This window comes from Pelmatolapia mariae, linkage group LG17 (assembly GCF_036321145.2).
Source record: "Pelmatolapia mariae isolate MD_Pm_ZW linkage group LG17, Pm_UMD_F_2, whole genome shotgun sequence".
Lineage (NCBI taxonomy): Eukaryota > Metazoa > Chordata > Actinopteri > Cichliformes > Cichlidae > Pelmatolapia > Pelmatolapia mariae.
In genome coordinates this window covers 6452332-6462038 of record NC_086242.1, presented here as the reverse complement: position 1 = coordinate 6462038, position 9707 = coordinate 6452332, and the positions used below count along the sequence as shown (strand labels likewise).

The following is a 9707-nucleotide window of genomic DNA, read 5'->3' as shown; positions in this document are numbered from 1 at the left end:
CCACTGGACAGTTGTGAAAAATGTGAAGAAGTGACTTTTAACAGTATTTTTCTATGTTTTTTTTCTAGGTTTTCTATGTTTAATCTACAGATGACAGAATGAATTAATGAATTAAATGACAGAAACGTTCCTGTTTTGTTTATTATTCATAATAAGATTTTTTTTTATAGTGGATCCACTGCATATATATATATTTTAAAAAGTATTATTACTATAGTACAGTGTGTGCAACGAGCCATTTTCAACTGTAATTTTACCGTCTGTTACTTACAGAGTCGTGCTGACAGATTTCTTCCATTTTCAGCAGCATTTCTTTATTGTGTAGAAAAACTGAGACATACTGTTGAAATCTGTGGCATTTAGTTCATGGTTTAACTTCTTTACACTGGCATGGAGTTCCACTGGTCTGGCCCACTTACCCCCCAAAGTGGGATATATGTGGCCTACAGTGTAAAATGATTTTTGACACCCCTGACTTAACCTTATTAACCCTTTAAGGCCAAGTATATAATATTTGATACATGACTTTTTCAGACCTCTACGTTATCATTGTGACCCCCCGTCACTGAAGCATATATTAAAAAAGAAAACAAAATAAACTGCACAATACACAGTAATAAAAATGCTCGATGTAGCAAAATGCAAATTGATGACTCATTGCTTTTTTTTGTAATTTGTCTAAAGGTTCATCCCACCCACCACCAATTTAAAACAATCAAACTAGCTGAATGAACTTTTGCTTCTAATTCCAAACCTTCTCTTTCACAGCTTTTTGTTCATTAGTGTAAAACTTGCTCTATTGTAGCATTTGTGTGAAGCCATACATTTCAGGTGACAAGTATTGCTGGGAAATGACAAATAAGTCTGTCTCTTGGTGTTATGCTGCTCACAGTTAAGCAATAAGAAAGTGAAGGTCATTTTAGTGTCAGCCTAATTTGCAGTTGCAATCCAAATAACAACTGTCTAAGTGTTTGAATGGCATTCTACCTACTAAGCCACACACTGGGATACAAATCATGGCCATTTTTTTATTTACACCTTAAAAAATCCCCATCTTCTTTAAAACACATTTAATAGCATGAATAAGGTAGGCGTGTGTACTTGCTTTTAAAACAGTTGCTCCAAAAATCCTCCCTTCACAATTTAGTGCTAATGGCACGTCATACTGTGGCTACCAGCTGGTGTTTTTTATTTGATGGTGTACACTTGGAAGATTTTTGATATTTAACTGTGACCCTATGGAACACATACTTGACCTGTGGCAAAATTAACTTTATTTCAACCATAAGCACGATGTTGTGTCAGCGCTGCTGTACGGTTACTTTAGTTGGCAGAAAGCAGCCCTCCTTTCCTGCCTGGACCTCCTACATGTAGGTCAGCAGGACACCCTCATTCTGTGCCAACTCCTTAGAAATTTATAGCCCGTCTTAAAGTACATCTAACAAATTAGTGTAGACTGTGATCGTCTCCAGCAAAGCAACAACACCGCATTTAATATCTGGCGCCATCTACTGTGAAATGACGCATGACAATAGGATATTTTGGCTGTCATATTTTCCTGTGGACCTGCACAGTAAGTGTAGACGATAAAAACCCCTCATGGTGGCTCAGCGTGTTCTCCCACAAACAAATGGCAGGGTGATAATTTATGATTTTCTTTGGTTTTACCTCGGCACCTGGTCTCCCGTTCCATCTGGGATGGAAACACAAGCTCATTTTTTCTGAATTCGAAATGGTTTTTAAGCAGCGAGCTACATAATCAGCTTTGGTCAGGGATGTTGCTTGAAAACTCAAAGCAAAAGCTGCACTCCTACGTGTGGTTTCATAAAACAGCATGACTCTTGGCTGTTTGCTCTACCTTCAATTGTTTTCTGGAGTTTTACTTGCCTTTAATCTTGCACAGTATTAACATCTTACTTGGAAGAAATCCCATGCAATTGATTTTTGTTTTAAAGAACAAAAGAGAAATGATGCATGCTTTTTAGGAGACTTTTCTAGACAGATAAAAAGATACATGTTCCTGAGACACAGAGGCTTTGGGGATTAGAATTTCAGGGCATTATGATTTTCTTAAAGGGATTAGAGAATAAAGCAGCATTTCGAAGAAAATATCCCATCTAGGGAGACTCTACTGTTGCACAGTTGTTATCAGCACAAAGATCAGACTTCAGCCATTATTTGCTCAGCAATTATTTCTTGTCCAGTCTTTATTTAATTACTGAGGGAAAAGTACAAGCATTATTAAAACATGAATGCTAATAAAATTAAATAAATGCCTTGTTTATGCCATCTTCCCAGTGCGAGTTACAAATGTGTAAAGTGATTGTCTCTCTGAAATGCGTCGTGTGAGTGAGCGCCACTCACCCATACACGTGAACCCTTGAGATCGAATGCCAGTCTTTTGTGGGCCTTAGTAAACAAGACTGTCCCATTTTTCAGAGGCAGGGAAGATGACAAAGATGCGCGCGCTCCTGTGATGTATTGCTGCCCTCCAGGGAAGGCAGTAGGTTGTATAGTTAGCTCCTGATGGGGTAAAATCACAACCCTGAAACCACACAACCTACTACCTCACCCTGTACGAACATCATAAAGCACCCAGGCGGGTAAGGAGAGGATTTGTGCGCGAGTCGCATCGCTGCATAAATGAAACTGAAAGCAACTTTGTTATTTATTATTGCAATGAGGGTTGCCATGATAATGTCAGTTAAAATGTTACACGCTGCACATAAAAGGATGCACTTGAACTGTTGAAGCACTTGCAGGAAAAGTTACATGAAAAAGCTGCAAAAGTAAAAGTGGCTAGATTTCACATTACTTTGCTAAATTTACTACACGCTGTGAGAACAAGCTTCACTGGTTACAACTTCAGACTAGCAGAACTTACCTTTTTTTAAAAAAAATAATTTTAAAAAACACAACAAGAAGCATCAATAAGAAGAGAACAATTTCCCACAAAAATCTGCATATTATTTTAGGTTAAACAAACAAACGAGTCCAAATTCAAAAGTCATGCTTCTTATCCTCTTTCGGGTACGATGATGAAGATGATGTTATTACAGCCGCTTCAGGAAAGACAGTAAGTTGTATAGTCATCTGACAGCTTGGGAATGACCCTAAAACTATACAACCTACTACCTCACCCCAAAGGACAGTTTAACTCTCGCACGGCTCTCCAGTCGCACCCAGTCGACCTGTGGGAACAGAAACTCAACCACAACTGACCTTTGTGAAATTAGGACAAGACTTTAAAAAAAACTAACTACAGATAAGCTGTAATGGGTGGAGTTAAGTGTATAAAATTCAACCACAATTCAATGTAATAAAACAACAGCATCACAAATGTGCCGATGAAAACCATAGCATCCAATTAAAGGCAGAAAAAACAGGTGGATCTTCATAAAGTTGATTTTGTCATCGTTCCAAAGGTCAAGGCTGAACTTCTGTGTGCTTGTACTGTTAGTGTATTGTACTGTATGTAATGTAGGCAGCTATATTCAATGTCATGTGAAAACGGTAACATAATTAAATGTTTGTAATTTTAAATAAAGCCAGTTCTGTAGTCTTAGCAAAACATCATCATCATGAAGCAGCACTTAAACTTACTTAATTCACAGATAAAACACTGCATGTCCAAAAAAGTGCTTGTTTTACATTTTAAGAAATTAAACATATTTTTATTTCTGTTTTGTTCAATCCGTTTTTGTTTTTTTCTAAACTTGTTAAATCCTGACCCAGCTGCCAGTCTATCAGAGGTTTAACACACACAGACACACATCTCACAATCACATCCACACCCACAGACACATTTCTAATCACTATTTATCCAACCTAAGATGCACTGTGGGAGGAAAGTACCCAGAAAAACCCACACAGGCACATGGAGGACATCCATGCAGAAAGGCCCCAGCTGATCATGAGGTTCCTTATTTTTTTTTATATACATTTAAAGGAGAGGCTTAATATGTGAAATGTATGGTAATTAAAAAACAAAACAAAATACACTCAAAACACTTCCTCTGCATGTCACTTGAGCTTGGCAGGTCATCTTCCCTGAGCAGGTCTGTGCGGTCTGTCAACTCGCCTCCTCTCAGGTTTCCTCGTCTCGATGCTGACAAACGAGAGGAGAGAGTGAGCTGCGCTTCTCTGTTCAAAGGTCAGACTTTCACTTCTTGTCTGACACAGGAGCATCAGAAAACAACAGAGCACCTATATCAGCGTGCTCACACAGGTCATACACGATGGATACAGAGAGCAGTACGTGGGCCTCCTTCAGTGCCGGTGTGCAAACACACGACTGCAGGTGCTTGCATGTCTGCATGTGAACGTGTAGAGAGTGCGAGTATCCTGTGGCTGTATTATTCATGACTATCCTGTTGCATCTCTCTGTATTGCTACCTGGCAGTTTATTAGAGGAACACACACACAGTCACACCATTAAAAGTGACTCCAAAACTCTGAAGTCGTGTGTTGTGCTTCTGTGTGTGTCGCAGGAAACCTCGCTGCAAATGAGCAGATTTGTATGTCAGAGTGTGTGTTGGCCTGAAAGGTCGAGCAGACGAGGTTGTGGTTGTTTCAGGGAGTTTCCTGAGTGAGACAGGAGAGGCTGCGGCTCTGCTGCGGTTTCCCCCTCGAGTTGGGGAGCGACGGAGGGGAGGGGAGAGGCGTGAGGGCGCGAGGTGGGGGTCAAACTTATAAAAGTGAGTCACTGCCTTAACTCTTCACGCGCACGCACCAGTTTGCGGCTGTTTTATTGCAGGTCGTTTATCCCATAAATGCCACACAAATCTCTATATGAGCTACTTACTGTCCAACCCTGTGAGGTATAAGCAGGCCTGACTGTGTGTGCAGCTCGCTGTTTCACTTGCACTGCTAATGCGTGTATGCAGGGTATCGGGTTTACACAGGAGAGGCCCTTTTACTTAAAGGGTCACTCCAGGTAAATTATGACAAATGCATTTTCCAGTTTACTTCTGCTGAACCAACGTTTTTATGCATGTGTCACTGAGATTTCTAACCACAGTTAAATGTCTTTTGATTTTACTCAGAAATGTTACGTAAAAAAAAAATTATTAATTTATCCAGAGTGAAAAGGACGGCTTTTTTTGGAATACATAGGACTGCTTTTATTAAAAGTTATTAAATACTATAAACAAGCAGAATTTCATTAATCTCTACTGGAAGTGGGTGGAGGCAGAAAGCAAAGCACAAAAACGTTAACCCTAAAAACACAAAGCCAGTCAAAAATCTTCATTTCGTTTGTAATTTTGGGTCAAAAAACCTTTTAACATTGCCCAAAAGCATTACATTAACACTTTTCTTTAGTTAATTAAAATATAATTGTTTGTTAAATCTGATTAAAACATTTTTGATAACACAACTGTTTTACAGTTTGTCAAAAAAAAAAATTAAAACTACTAAAGAGATGCGCAAGTGAGGTCCTCGATCTAGGCATGAACTTGCAAACAACTTTCCAAAAATACATTCATCCAACATTTTGAATACACGGTGCCATAAACTGTAAAACTGTCAGGACTGAGCTTCACAATTATTTGAGATTAACCAATTCACCCTTTGAAGTGAGTGGAGCCGGTGTGTCTGGAGGGTTACAATAATCAGCAAATATAAATCAGGAGTAATTGCTTTTTTCACTGCTTGCTGTTTTTTCATTTGTCGTTTTGATTTAACGGCACGCGGTCAGCCGTGCCGCCGGAAAGCCTGAAACTGACGTGAGATAAAAACTCGAGCCTGAACCGAACCCGTGAGTGTGTTTGTGCGGAAGAGCGCCGATCCGAAAATGTTCTAGACTTGTATGCGACTCAAAGTCATCTTTTAATATCAGAAAAATCTTAAGTGTGAGGTGTCCTGTCGCTCTGCATGCAGTTGATCAAAACCACCAACAGGTGTCATGTCTCCCTAAGTATGCTGGGAGAGAGTGCGCAGACCCGAGGGCTCCTGTGACAATGAGGCCTTTGTGTAATTCCGGGGTGCCAGCCGGTGTGCCCTCGTGTACTGTTTCTCTCTAATCTTCATTTGACCTTTAGGCTGACGGCTCTTCTGTCCCATTTTTCCTGACTAATTTCCTTTGAGGAGATTATCTTTGAGCTGCAGCACAGACTTACCGTTTCAGATGACACGACAGACACAACGCACCGATACGAGTTTTGACAAAACGCATCACACGATGCTACGGCCGCTGGTGTGTGCTGGAGACGGTTGTGTTTGATAAACTAACAACAAACCGCGGTCGCTGAGCTGTGTGCTTCAATCATGGAAAGCAGTCCCGAATGATTTTTGACTGTCCGGGCATGAACACACACAAAATAGGTGCTGCTATATACACCAAAAGTGCTACAAAAACATACACGGATTCAATAACGAGAATATAATTTTAAAGAAAATTAATAAAAATGTTAGACTAACCTTGATATCAATGTCTGGCACGGAGAAATAAAGTCACTCCCAAGTAATGACTCTGCAAATGAAAGCGAAAAACAGATAATTATAGTTACACTTACACATACCCATGTCTGCGCATGCAGCATTGTTAAAATGTATTCACAAAACGCACATATGCACACATGCGCACACACACTCGGCAAGGTGTCCATGTATCGCTCAGGTCATAAACCTGCCAAGCAGTTACTTAAGTGTATCATTAAGGCTGATGTAGCATATGTTAGAGTGATCATAGCTCAGAATACTGCAGCTGAATTTAGACGGGATAACTGCATTACCATTCACTGCCAGTGCAGCTTAGATTCATCTCTCAAAAAGGCACTAACTCCAGGAAATTACTACAGGGACTTAGATTACTGTAGGTCCAAAGAAAGACAAATTAGCCTTTAGCCCTTTTTTTGGGTTTGTTTTCGGCATTTCTTTTAGGCATTCGTACCGTCTTCATTTTGGTCCAATATTACTTTTTATTAAACAAAATGTGGCATTTTTAAAATTGCTTATATTAATATTTAAATATAAACGACAGTAACTGAACAATTAGAAACAAAAAACAAAAAGCAGAAAATTAAATATTATAGCTAAAATATTTTTTTATGTTAACAATTAATTTTAAATCTACATTTTAAGCCTGAAATAAATAAATAATACGGACACCATCCTCTGTTTCACTCTCTCTCTCTCTCTATCACTCACACACACACACACACACACACACACACACACACACACACACACACACACACACACACACACAGTATTCTTAAAACATATTAGAGAAAAAATAAACGCCAACTGTAAAGTACATTTACAAAAATGTAAAACAATTATATATTTAAATGTTTATATACATCAGTGAATTACAAATGTATTTCTCATAAGAAAACGAAAACACCAAAAAAATTTCTCAAGTCTTTTAAAAACTACACTAGAGTTATCCAACGATTAAAAAAAATAAATAAAACAAAATAATTATTTTTCACTTAATAAACTAAATTGTGTACTAATATAGTACTAATATAGTACACACACACACACACAAACACAAACACATTCTTTCTTAAGAACTGTTTTGCTACACCTTCAGAAAATAAAAAGCTGGAATCTCCCATGAAAATCTAATTCATCTAAAACCTTCCCTGAAATAAAAACACTTCATGAACAACACATACTCTCACACACACATACACACAAACAGGGATTGAAACAAAAAGAAGTGTAACTGAAACTAAAAACAATCTGTGTGTTCTCACATCTCATTTCTGCTTTGCTGCTATACAAATTAAGTCGTCTTCATACCAAACTGACTCCATCTATAAAACTGACACTTCCATCATATTATTTATTTATTTATTTATTTTTACACCAAAAAATAAGTAATTAAAGTATGTATACTTGTAGTTTTTAAAAATGGGTCATTATGCTATTTTACTATGTGTGTGCCTTTGTATTTTACTGAAATGCACCTGTGTGTATGTTTGAGGGAGACTGTTTGGCCATCTGTAGTACATTGTGTGTGTGTGTGTGTGTGTGTGTGTGTGTGTGTGTGTGTGTGTGTGTGTGTGTGTGTGTGTGTGTGTGTGTGAGAATGCTCAGAGGAGGAGGCTGTGCCCTGCACTCCTTGGGAGAGGCGTGGGAACCCCATTCATCTTAGGAGCCAGGGTTCATTGTGGGGTACACAGCATCAAATGTGTCTGGTAGTTTGCCTGTGTGTGTGTGTGTGTGTGTGTGTGTGTGTGTGTGTGTGTGTGTGTGTGTGTGTGCGTGCGCGCGCAAGATGTTGTGTGATGGTCTTTATATTCGCTTTCTGAATGTCGTTTACTTTTCTAATGTTTTGTAATGACAACATTTCGATTACAAGCTTTCGATGTTACATTCACATTTACAGTAAATATTTAAACAATAAATATTTACTTGCTTACAGGAATCACGGCAGGAACAATTAATGGCTCTTCAAACATAGGAAAACAATGTGCGCTGCATTAAATCGCTCAAAAAACTACAATTTACTGCCAGATTTGCAAGGGAAAAAAGTAACGCTTATCAATTTCAAAAGCTGGCCAGGATTGCTTCCTTCATTTTCCCCAGATGAAATATTATTTACAGACTTGGCAATATCTTGTGGACATGTACTGTACGAGGTACGATGAAATAAAAAGACCTAATAAATAAAGAGTTTTGCGTATACAAAAAGCAAAAGAAAATCGCTAGAAAAATATTTTGATATGTTTCCAAACGGTGATCGATAGTTTTCAAGGCACTAAAAACATGTGTTTCCTCACAAAAATATATTGGATTGTACTGTATTTCTAGGAAATGTGTGTTCATTAGAGTTAAACAGATAATGTAGGAAGGTAAAAACAAACAAAAAGTCAGAGCAGAAATGAGAAGACAGCCATATCCTGTATCTGACTCCTGCAGTTTTCACTGCTACACCTAAAGAGTAAATGTGTCTAAATGCTGCTATATAACTCCTAATTTCACCTGACTGAGGGTCTGAAGAACAGGGATTGGATGCACTAAAGCGACGTCAGGATTTCCTGTCAGTGTGACAGTGATGGAGGAGTTTAAGCCAGGCTCAGTAGTGTGAGAGTGGCGGTTGAATAGGCCTGTCAAACGTAGGATGTAGGTGGGATGACTAGAGCTATCTGTGATGACTCACGCTGCCTCCACTCCTACCTTTTGGTCATGGTCGACTCTGATGTGCTGAGGTGTTCAACGTGGAGTGATATCGATTTAAAATAAAAAATAAAATTTTAAAAAAGCAAGATTTTCAATTAGCGAGCTTTTCAAAAACTGATTTATGGATGATAATTAAAAGATGCCAAGTTGAATGGCACTGCTGAGGGGTGTGGCGCACTCAGTGTTTTAATTATGTGGAAAATTTAATATAATACGGACAAAATTAGAGCCGATATTCATCGTCATGGATGAAGTAGCAGTTGTAATCAGGTAATAATAATATAACCTTTTTAATTTCCTTTAAAAAGCAGAGCACTCTACTACAGTCAACATGTACCTCTCAAATCGTGTGCGTTTACAGTTTAATCAAACCATAGTCTGTAACCGAGCGAACGAGGGCAAGCTTTAAATTTTAAGACCTTAATGGAGTTTTTTTTAGGAAAAAGTTTTCGTTTTAATAAAGCGTCATAAACGATGTGTCCAAAAAGGCCTGTTTGAGCCATATTAAAGCTACGTGGGGCCACGTGTCAGCACTGACCCATTTTCAAATATTTAACCTTTACTTCCAGGGA

General features: G+C 38.5%; 1 long non-coding RNA gene across 2 annotated transcripts in view; it reads right to left on the bottom strand.

Moving 5' to 3' along the window:
• Positions 1–281: 281 nt before the first annotated feature.
• The window catches only part of LOC134615961 (uncharacterized), a 34311-nt gene continuing 24885 nt past the window's right edge, over positions 282–9707 (bottom strand). For both annotated transcript variants that reach the window (XR_010091373.1, XR_010091374.1), the window contains exons 4-5: positions 6421–6472; positions 282–4108 (exon numbers count right to left, since the gene is read on the bottom strand). This is a non-coding gene — a long non-coding RNA (uncharacterized LOC134615961). The remainder of the gene's footprint in view (positions 4109–6420; positions 6473–9707) is intronic.